Here is a 10,954-nt window from a genome sequence, read left to right on the forward strand (position 1 = left end):
GGGGCATCAGTGAGACCGCAAGAAGAGTTTGGGAGGGCCCCACAGAGCTTGCTGCGATCATGGGGTTTATAGGGGCACAGACGTCTCTTGTTTCAGGAGGGATGGCTGTTACACCAGGGTTTGCAGCACCAGTACACCAGCAGGGGCCTACAGGTCTGGGGGACTTGATTGCACAGGGACAAGGTGCAAAAGGGGTAGCAGCCCTGATAATGTCTTTAGAGGTACCCACACCACAGCAACCAGATGCACTGTCAGGGATAGAAGGTCCTATCGTGATTAAGGGATGTGGACCTCAGGTGGTTGGTACCCCCTTATTAACTATTGCACCTTTATTGTCTGGCAGGTTCACCTTGGCATGGCACATTCCTAGGCATGTGAAAGAGCAAATTTTGGAAAGGGAATATTTCGACATATTTTCATTATTAGCGGTAAAGACGGCAGGTCTTGACATTATGATTATCAAATAAGAGGACAAGAAGAGGCAGAAAAGAAATAGGGCTGAGGAGAACATATTAAACTGGAACAAGGCATTTTGTTTGTTAGCAGCAGTTTTGATCGAAAAATATCCTAAGCGGGGTCCAGCTTTACAGAAGTACAGGGACACTATTGTGAATGAGCAAAGAAAGTATGGCTCTACTGGGTGGATAGATTATGACAGGGATTTTAGATCCAAGATGTCAATGGTTCCGGATATGGCATGGGACCAGAAGGATATGGAGGGCTGGGTTTAATTCAGGGGTAGTAAGGACAGGGCCAGTAAGGCAACTGTTGAGATGTAAACGGGTACACAGAAGCCGTTGTACGGTAATGATGAGCCAAACCATAAAACAGACTGGCAGCCCCAAGCATAAATTTGTTTTCAAAAATTGATTAGCACAGTTTGCTTATTAAAATGTTCTTGATTAGTAAACAAACGTATTTGTTAAGCAACTTTGTACGAATATATTTAATGTCACCAGAAGCTATTTGTACCTTAGACCTAGCAACAATCCAGCATTTTTGTGTACCTCTGAAGTACGAGATTAGTGAGGTATGTGTCTGCAAAATGTTGAAGTTAGCTGCATGAATAGACTAAAATAAATAGATATAAAAAGGTTCTTAAAAAGTTTTCAGTGTAAGGCTCTGCACAGCTGTGTGCAGCTGGTGTTGCACAGGGCAGTGTCCCGTATACCATATGCTTGCCTCATCACTTGTGTGGAGAAGTTCCGATTTTTCATAAATCAAAAGGTTCACAATGTCATAGCTGGAGTCGAAGTACGTAGTATGGTGTTGCTGCATACAGGGTAATTGTCAAATTCAGGTGGACAAGATGACCCTTGACCGTCATGGATATCAACTGTTTTCAGAATTTCATTAGACATTACATTTGGGGAGGGCAGAGTTAATAACAGCCGCAACCTCAAACCTGGTACCCCCCTAGTGCAGCATTCCAGCCATGCACGCGCCATGTATTTATCACTATTAGAACTTGGTGTCGCTATCTGTGGTGCTGACACTATTTGTTTTTAAGGGAACTGGGTTTTGCACAATTAATGCTTTCCTTAAAAAGAAATAACATGTGTCCCTGATTGGAAATAACTATTTTTGGGACCCCAAGATGGGCCAAGAGGTTTGGCAGGTGTCTCGGTGGGGCAGGGACGTTCAAATCGAGGCACTGCAGGGGCATTTGGGCCCAGGGCACCACCTCCAAGGACAAGGGGAAGTCTGGACAGAGGTGCAGCGTCCTAGCATGAAATGCGCGCAGCTTCTTGTGGATTCCACTTGCGTTCTCAGCCTCCTCATTGGTCAGCACTCTTCCACAATATATAATGCAATCATACTCCTTGAACATAGCGAACTCTGGAGGCTAGCTACAGCGCATGGTATTGCAGTAGGTCGGTAGACGTACATATTTGATGGAACTATTGATCACTGCTTGGCGTAAACATCTAGTTAGGTTTGTGTATCCATTATGTAGGAGGAAAGAAAGTAAGCGACCAAGCAGAGTGGATGGTGTAGCAGACAGAGAGCTGCGCAAACAAGGTGTACTATTGTAGTTTGCGGTCACCTCCCTTTCAGCAACATGGTAATAAGATAGAATGTCAAGGATGTTTGGGATCAGATCATTGTGTTATGCTCCACTTAACTGCCCATATCTTGCCATGATTAATTTTACGCCTCACAACAAACTGGGCACATTTGGAAAAATGGGTATGCTGGGCACCTACTAAAGACTTGCAGGGTAATGCATTTAAGCCCAGTGGCAACCAGTTTGTCCAGAAGCAGGACAACGCAGAGCAACACAGGTGCAATGCCAGAAGCACACCACAAAAGAAATCATTGAGTCAGGTATTTTGCACCACGTTAAAGGGACATCCGATAGGAGGGATGGTGAGTATATTGGGCCGAAATCGGTGGGGGCCTTGTTATGGGAGTGCTGACCTGGCAGTCAGATACCATGGGAAGGCCATTCTCGAGCCATAAGTGATCCGAACAAAGGATTATGGGAGTGACTGACATGGCAGGCTGCTACCAGAGGCCCTCAAGGAAGGGATTTGTGCTAACATACGTCAAAAGGTTTTCCTCGTGGTTGTGGTATGCAGCTCTAAAATGGGCAGGTGAGCTAAGGAGACTTTGGGAGTGTAGATGCAAATAGATAAGGCCTGAAGTTTTGGGGCAGCGGGGGAGCCACCCCAAAAGCGTGGCAGAGTTACGGGGCAGTCCTAGCCGGGCAGGAGCTTTGACGCAGCGGTTTCAGCCATGGGCGGTGCCCGATGGCCGCACTCGAACCAGGTTCGGCCGACGAGCGCTGATTCTCTTATGGACAGTTGGGATTCCTCGTCAACGAGATTCAGTGGTTCCGGAATATTACTGGGTGGCAATTTATAACCAGAGGCGGACGTCTGCTACTCTGCAAACCCGAACTGCCACCCAGAGACAATAAAACGTATTGCAAGCCAGAAAAAACAAAAGGGCCTCCTTAGAATCTAAGGCGATTGCTTTACTAAGTGGCTAGGACCTCCCCAAATTGTTTATGACTCCATTAAATGTGATCTTTTGTTTCCAAAATATATACAAGTGTCTCTGTGATTATTATGAAGAAGGTAACCATTGCATCTGTGTCTTGGACCCTAGGGAAACGGGGGCCATAGTAGGGGATGGCCCCACTGTGTGTCATGCGATGAAGTAGTAGTAGCTTGACAAATACCCTCTTTGGTTCCCTCCTCCTTCTCCTCACCTGCACTCGGTTCTTCTGAGGAACTGTCTGTGTCTATGACTCTCCTTTCTCTCCAAAGGTCCAGTCCTTTCCTGTTGAGTTTGGGACGAGCTCCACTGGAAGCCACCCTGCCCGCTGTCAAACAGCAAGGCAGAAGGGACCCTCAGGGAGTCCGCCCCCAATACCAGGGAAAAGCGTGGCTGAAAAACCCTGGTGTGCTTGGATGTAGTAGCACTACGAATGTTGAGGCTGAAGGCTTTCCGTTGATGTAGATGAGAGGACTTCAATTCCCAGAAGACACTGCTGGAGTCGAGCTAGCGTACGTAGCTCTGTTTGGATGGAGACCGTAGCCGAGGAACGAGGAAGAGGTCTGCAGAAGGCTGCGATGGGAAGGAGCATACAATCGTAGATGTATGTACAACAAGTTAGCAAAGAGCATTTAAAGTGGTAGACGGATCAAGGACGACAAAGTGGGAGGAACTGAGGAGTAGAGGAGATGAGAGAACAAAGGTTCAAGCGGGATACAAAACAAGGGGAGTCCGGGAGGAGCACTAGCGTACAAAACCTGGCGAGGAAAGCAAGGTTGCAACGCCACGATTACCGCGAGTGATGCCTATATATATGCGTCATGACGTAAATGCGTCATGACGGTAACGTGCAGTACGTGGGAAACTAGACCGCTGGTGGAGGAACGGAATCAGCCCTTCCATCGGCTCCATAGCTTCCATGGAGCGCGCGTCATGACACTGTGACAACTTATTCTAAAGTCACTTCCATGGCACCTCCAAGAATCAAAGACTGATGATGCTCCTTGCAATGTCCTTTCCTGCGAAGTCACTTCTGTTGGTGCAATCCATATGCAAATTAGAAGGTTTGTTAAATGTTAAAGGTATTTGTACCGTGTCACCAACGGAGTTGTTTGCATATATTTTGCCCAACAGAGCTCTAATAGCCGAGTTTCCTGCATCCGTAATGGTGCTGCTGTTTTTTTGTTATGCGTTTGTGTTAAAATGCCATCGGCCACTAATGTTACCAAAAAAGTTGATTGGGCGGATGCAAATGATACCGTATGAAATAGTGCGCACTGCATTTAGGGGGAAAAGTAACGGGACTTTTTTCGGGGCTCCGCCCCCCCCTTCCAATGCTAGATACTCCCCTAACTGTGTGGATGTCCCACCTTCCCCCGACAACGTTTAGAATTGAACACACCCCCTTCCTCTCAAGTATAGACCTGCAATTCCAGCCCACAAGGGCTTATAATCACACAGAATTTAGACTTTTGTCGGCCCTCAGAGGCGTCCAGTCAGTCATCATAATCCCTGAGCACGACTATCAATCTGCCCTCAGCCTCCACCCAACAGAGTATGATCCTCAACTCGCGTGCATGCCAACCCTCCCTATGTAGGAGTGAGACGCACGATTTTTTTTTTTTAAAGATAAAATAGCACCCATCCTTCATGCAATTTTACTTTCTCCCTCCTAAACATGTCATTCACCCCAATGCACGTCAATAGGCAATTTGGCAAGTGGCTCTTACTTTGAAAGCAGAACAGCGCGTATTTTCCAGATGCCGCTTCTCTTCCCTATTTGAGGAGCTCCTCGATACGGTGCGTGATCCTTCTTACACTTCTTACGGGACAGTTCGTTTCCCTTCCTGTCTGTAACTTGGGCTTCTGAGCTACGCCCCTTTGCTGCGCAGGACGTGCACAAGTTGAATGTGTGCCACTATACGCTTGACGTTCCCTGCGTCACAAGTCCTCTCTTCTAATAGGAAGTAGTATTAAATCAACTACCTCCTCTTCCCTTGAATCTCTTCGCCTGTGTGGTCTTGTTTTTAAGAACTGCAACGGATGGTTGGCTGTAAACGTACCTGTTGGAGCGGGCAGTGACTTGTTGACTTGAGTCGCTTAGCTCCAACAGGTACGTTTACAGCCATCCGTCCGTTGCCAGCCACTCTGGGGAAGAAATAGCTCCCAAAAACAAGACCATTACGCAGGCGAAGAGTCTATCTCGTTGCCGCAGATTGAGCGCACTACTTGCCCCTCATTTTGATTTTTCGCAACATGCTAATGTCGGGAGGGGGCGGAAGGTGTAGGTGTCAAGTTCCTGGGAAACTGAAAAGATCGCATGCGCTAAATATACGGTAGGGGCTGGGATGGCAGCAGTAACAATGGGCATAAAATGATAGAGGGCATCAGGTGGGCGGGTCATACAGAGGGAGCCTAGAGTGTGCGAAGTTGTACAATGATGAACTTTAGGGACAGCTGCTACAGTGTTGTTTTTTTATGGGTTTGACTAGATGGAGACAGCCGGGCATCCTCACCAGGTTTTGCTGTCAATGGTGGTAATATTATGCCTGAAGGTAATGTTGGAAATTATAGGGTTCAAGGCAATGGGCAATAACATGGGTAAGGGGAGGGACATTACAGGAGATGAAATCGAAGGATTATTCCTACAGCATGCAGATTCATTTTGTGTATGTCCTCAGTGTTCTTACCCACACACTTGAAATTTCATTGAGCATCACAGACTTAAAGGAGTTCCCTTTTTAAACTCAAAACGTACCACGGGTTACCTTTTTTGTGGGTGCTGCTTGTGGCACTTAACTCCAACCCACCTTCTCCATATCTCCTCCAGCTCCACAGAGCTGTGCTACAAAGGCACTGAAATGTCACGGCCAAGACCTGACACTGAGCAGATCTCCCCTCACACACACACACACACATGCAAGACGCCCAACACGCACACACACAAAAATAACACCTTGGATATAATTAACCCTAATGGACTGAAAGACCTTGGGTCTCATTACGGGTCTGGCGGTAACCATGCCGTTGCTACCGGAGGGTTGCCACCAGACCCGTAAATATTTACCGGCGCCTGACTTCCCGGTGCCACTGAGAGATTCCAACCCCGGCGGCCCGAAAGTCATGCGCCGGTAAATTGTAAGTCCCCATTCCCATAGAGTCCCATAGCACTCTATGGTAGTGGGGACACGGAAGCACTGGCACTGTTTCTTCCATGACCGGTCTGCCTACCGTGGCTGCTGTGCTCGGCAGGGTCAGATCTGTCGGGCATGGCGGCTCCGGCAGGCAGACCTGTAATATGCCGGTCTGGAAACGATAAGCCTACCGGTACCCTTGTTTGCGGACCGGCAGGGTCATAATGAGGCCCGTTGTCTTCAAGTGCAAATAAATCTGTGGTCTCAACCATCAAGTCACCTAGCATTCTGCAAATCAGTGAAAACATTGATCTTCACCTGAATCTCACCCTCCTCTACAGACAAGTAATATACCTGCTTGACAAAACCCACTCTGCATTGTGTGTAATTAATTATGTACATTGTTGCCTATTATGTGTAATTGATTATGTACAATATTGCTTTTGTTATATGTTACCAAGCACCCTACAAGGAACAGCGCCATGATGCCCAAGGACTGCCTGTGCGCTATACAAATGTAAAAATAAATATCCTTTAGCTCAGATTCAATAGGACCCCTCAGCCCTGCAAGTCTCTCTCTGGGGAAAGTTAATCGTGACACTATGCCCAAAGCCAGCAGGGCTTCAAAAAGATGAGCCCATTTTGGCTGACAAACACATGCTAACATGTACACCCCCCTAACTATAGGCAAGGAGGGTGGGCAAATATATTGAAATGAGCCCCCACTAGCCCTGACAAATGTTTAGCCGGACCCTGTGCGCAAGCACCAGGACTGCTTTTTGTTATCAAAGGTTTATTAATATACTTTGAATGAAACGGCTTTGTAAATATACAACAACATGTAAAACAACATCAACCTTAATAACACAAAAAGATTAATTAAAATCACATTATTACAATTCATACAGACCGTTTAAAACTTCTACAATTTTGAGATAAAAGGACACGATAAAATGTATAAGATTAAAATCACCTAGTAAGAATTTACACCATACATGAGCAATGTTGTTGATATCGACATTATTACTGTATGATTTTAAAAACTTGTAGCGCAACTTGGCCAGACTTTTGCAGTCAAGTATCAAATGTTGGAGTGACTCAATTTCCACATCACCACAAAGCCGACAGTAACACATAGCCTTTGGAACTCCTAGCCTTGCGCCATTAATTTCAAATACTACTGAAATATTAAACTTCATTAGCAAATAAGTGCGAAAGGTATTGACGCTTGGATATGCAAAAAAATATTTTGGCTGGTGTGTTCACATTAGCCTAGATTGACAGTAGGGTCCACTATGTGCCTTGGATGCGATTTCAATCATATTATGTTCATAACTATATATACGCATTTTCCTTTTAAAGGAATGGTGCGGTCAGAATTATTATAGGTCGATCGATCGTACAAACATTTCCTATGCACCTTACCGGAGTTTTTGTCTTTTGAACACAAGCAAAATCAAGCAGCAGGGTGCGGTCATCTTGTGATAATCTTATCACTTGCCGCATCGCCCTGGGTGACCTGCCTTTGCGGCACTAAATCATATCCCCCGCCCCTGAGCCTGGCATCACCAAATCATTGATATTCTCCGCCTCTCTCCGTGATGCTACTTGGCAGCATAGCCAAACGCGCCCAGTCGGCCCCTACGCGACTTGACGCAGAACCCGGAAAACAACACACATTGAGGGTAATTCAATTCATAGAAATTCGCACAAAAGTGGCGCACGCGGCTGGCGCACAGCATGCCCGTGCGAATGTCTGCGCCAGCCGCGTGCGCTAAAATCGATTTCCGTGTATTCATGGATTTTCGCATCCAAAACCAGCCGTGGTGCAGCGACCCTGCAGCAGCGCCAGTTACGCCCCCAAGAACGCCCTCGCGCAAGGAAAAGCCTCCAAAATCCCCAAATAATCGCAAAGGGCTGCGCTAACCCTGGACCAGTTCACAGGGCTGGCAAACAGCAAACGCCAAGCGGGGAACGTGTATTTCAGTGGTTCGCAGGAAGTTCCACACGCGATTGTCCTGTGTACGTGTGCATCAGGGGTGCGTGGGAAGTAACACACGCAAAAGCAGCAGGGTACGTGTATTTCAGGGGTGCGCGGGAAGTATCACACGCAAAAGCAGCTGGGTACGTGTATCTCAGGGGTGCGCGGGAAGTATCACACGCGATTCCATCAGGGTACGTGTATTCCAGGGGTGCGCGGGAAGTATCACACGCAAAAACAGCAGGGTACGTGTATTCCAGGGGTGCGCGGGAAGTATCACACGCAAAAACAGCAGGGTACGTGTATTTCAGGGGTGCGCGGGAAGTATCACACGCAAAAACAGCAGGGTATGTGTATTCCAGGGGTGCACGGTGTTAGGCGGAAACCTGTGCAGTTCCCTCTGGGACCACTGCAAAAGATTTAGGACTACAGGTGTTTGGCGGTGAACCCACTTGGTAGCAGTCTGTACCACACAGATTCACTTGGTAGCTGTGGCTGAGCAGTCAGACTTCCCTCAAGAAGAGTTGAGCAGTATGTGGAGTATACAAAATAGGGCAATTCTTCACAGCAAGACAAGCAAACACGCAACGAGGCTTAGTGTAAAGATATTAAGGTATTTATTTATAACGAAACATCTATCAAAAACACTATGGCACTTTCACGGCAAACCAATCAAACACAATTACTCTACGAAGAAGAAACGATCAATCCCCCTAGCAATATTTCGACAAGTCTAGGTTCTACCGGCACCACTTATTTACAGACAGAGGTGTATACCTCAACCTAGATGGCACTCTAATATTAGTTAGGGCGGGAGAGAAAAAAGATAGGCAGGTTACGAAATCAACACAGTTCAATACTTCACGGGTAAAATGCAAGGCAAAAAGGCAAGAACCACAATAGATCATCAAGTTCAGAGGCCAGGCCCACTCGGAGAGAGGCAAGGCGATATGTCCCAAAAAGTCTCTAGTGGAGATGCATTCCAGTCTTTGTAGCAAATTGTTATCGGCAGATTGAACCAGTTCAGAACAATAAATGAGAAAAGCTTGGAGGCGACCCAACGGAAAGGAGAGGATTAAGACACCTCACTCGAACCGATCGAAAGGGAAGCCAGGCGGACATGGTACCTTGTTGTGGAGGGCAGCTCCGGCGGGGGCAGTTGTTCCTGGTGGTGGATGCACGTCGGGTCTTTGCCAAGAGTAGAGATGTTCTCGTCGTCGAAGAAAAGTGAAGTCCGGTGCACCACCAGGGAAGAGACCAGCCGCGGAGTGCTCCGTCACAAGGCACCACCTTTTGGTCGCGGTACAGGGGTAGTGGCTATCCGGTTGCCGAGGTGCGCTGCACGGGCAATTCGACCACTGTGTCCTGAGGTGAATAAAAAGCAAAGGGGACTGGTTGTTCCCACGAGTCAGGGGAAGAGACTCTCCGGCAGAGAGATCTCCTCTGTCGTCGGGAAGTGGTGAGTCGGCTCAGCAGGGCTCCACCGGAGGTGTCGTCGTTGCAGGTCGGCTCAGCGTTACCCTCGTCGGATTCTTAGGTCCTGTGGCGACTTCTGAAGATCCAGTCCCAAAAGCCCTGCTTTTATGCAGAAAACCCCCATTCATTCAGCCTAGCTGTCAATCAACACATGCTAAGTGGTGAGCGGGGAGGCTCACCACTTGGGCCAATCACTTAAGAGTGCGACCGGAGTTGGCAAGGCAACTCGGTCCAGGGTGCCTAAACCCCCTCCCACACCCCTGTGGTAACCCAGACAGAATGGCACCACTTTGGAGGGTCTCTGTACAGAGCCCGCCAAAAGTGGAACAAAGGGCTCAATCTTTGGTTTAGGAGTCACAGAGACGAACACAGACGCCATTTTAAAAACCTAGTTGTGGCAGAAAATACCATCCGATAAACTTATTTACGATAAGTAGACCGGTGGTACGTTAGAGATTAACGAGGAAAAGTATCAATCTCCAACAATGGGACGAATCCCATAGGGTTAGGTTCGGGGTCGAACATAACAAGTAGTTTCCACTGCCACCAGCCAAAACTCGACGAGGGGGGACGGGACAGTGCCCCCTCGAGTAACAGATCCTGGAGTAATCGAATTACCCCTACTAGTATGCCCACAATAAGATGGTTTGTACTAGTTCTGTTAGTAAATTTAGGTCTAGTAAAGACAATGGTGACTTTACATGCCCGGGGAGACAGTAGTCAGTCCCCGGATATGGAGTCTATGGTGGGGGTCCGCTAGGACGCCCCAGTGCTACGGCACATAGGGTGCGGTGTAACACACATAGAAAAACATATGAGACCCTATGGAGTAAAAGACCCCATAGCCCATAGAACACATTGACATTCAAAGGAATTACACACATACATGTCCAAGAGTGGGAGAAAAAGAGTCTCACTCTTGGCGGGATGGAAAAAAACAAACTCCCGAAATCCAGCAAAGCTGCTGGGGGACTCACTAGGTTAGGAAATTCAGCCTAAACAGAGAATTCACCCTAACACACGGGAAGTATCGCACGCAAAAGCAGCAGGGTACGTGTATGTCAGGGGTGCGCGGGAAGTATCACACGCGATTCCATCAGGGTACGTGTATTCCAGGGGTGCGCGGGAAGTATCACATGCAAAAACAGCAGGGTACGTGCATTTCAGGGGTGCGCGGGAAGTATCACACGCAAAAGCAGCAGGGTACGTGTATCTTAGGGGTGCGCGGGAAGTATCACGCGATTCCATCAGGGTACGTGTATTCCAGGGGTGCGTGGGAAGTATCACATGCAAAAACATCAGGGTACGTGTATTCCAGGGGTGCGCGGGAAGTATCACACGCATTACAGGGGTGTGCGGG

General features: G+C 47.8%; 1 protein-coding gene across 1 annotated transcript in view; it reads right to left on the bottom strand.

Moving 5' to 3' along the window:
• Nucleotides 1–4,868, bottom strand: part of ATL3 (atlastin GTPase 3) — a 1,042,039-nt gene extending 1,037,171 nt beyond the window's left edge. The window contains exon 1 of the mRNA XM_069645000.1: nt 4,734–4,868. The gene's annotated coding sequence lies outside the window, so the exon portion shown is untranslated. The remainder of the gene's footprint in view (nt 1–4,733) is intronic.
• Nucleotides 4,869–10,954: the final 6,086 nt, after the last annotated feature.

The sequence above is a fragment of the Ambystoma mexicanum genome, chromosome 2p (assembly GCF_040938575.1).
Source record: "Ambystoma mexicanum isolate Mex_15411 chromosome 2p, UKY_AmexF1_1, whole genome shotgun sequence".
Taxonomy (NCBI): Eukaryota; Metazoa; Chordata; class Amphibia; order Caudata; family Ambystomatidae; genus Ambystoma; species Ambystoma mexicanum.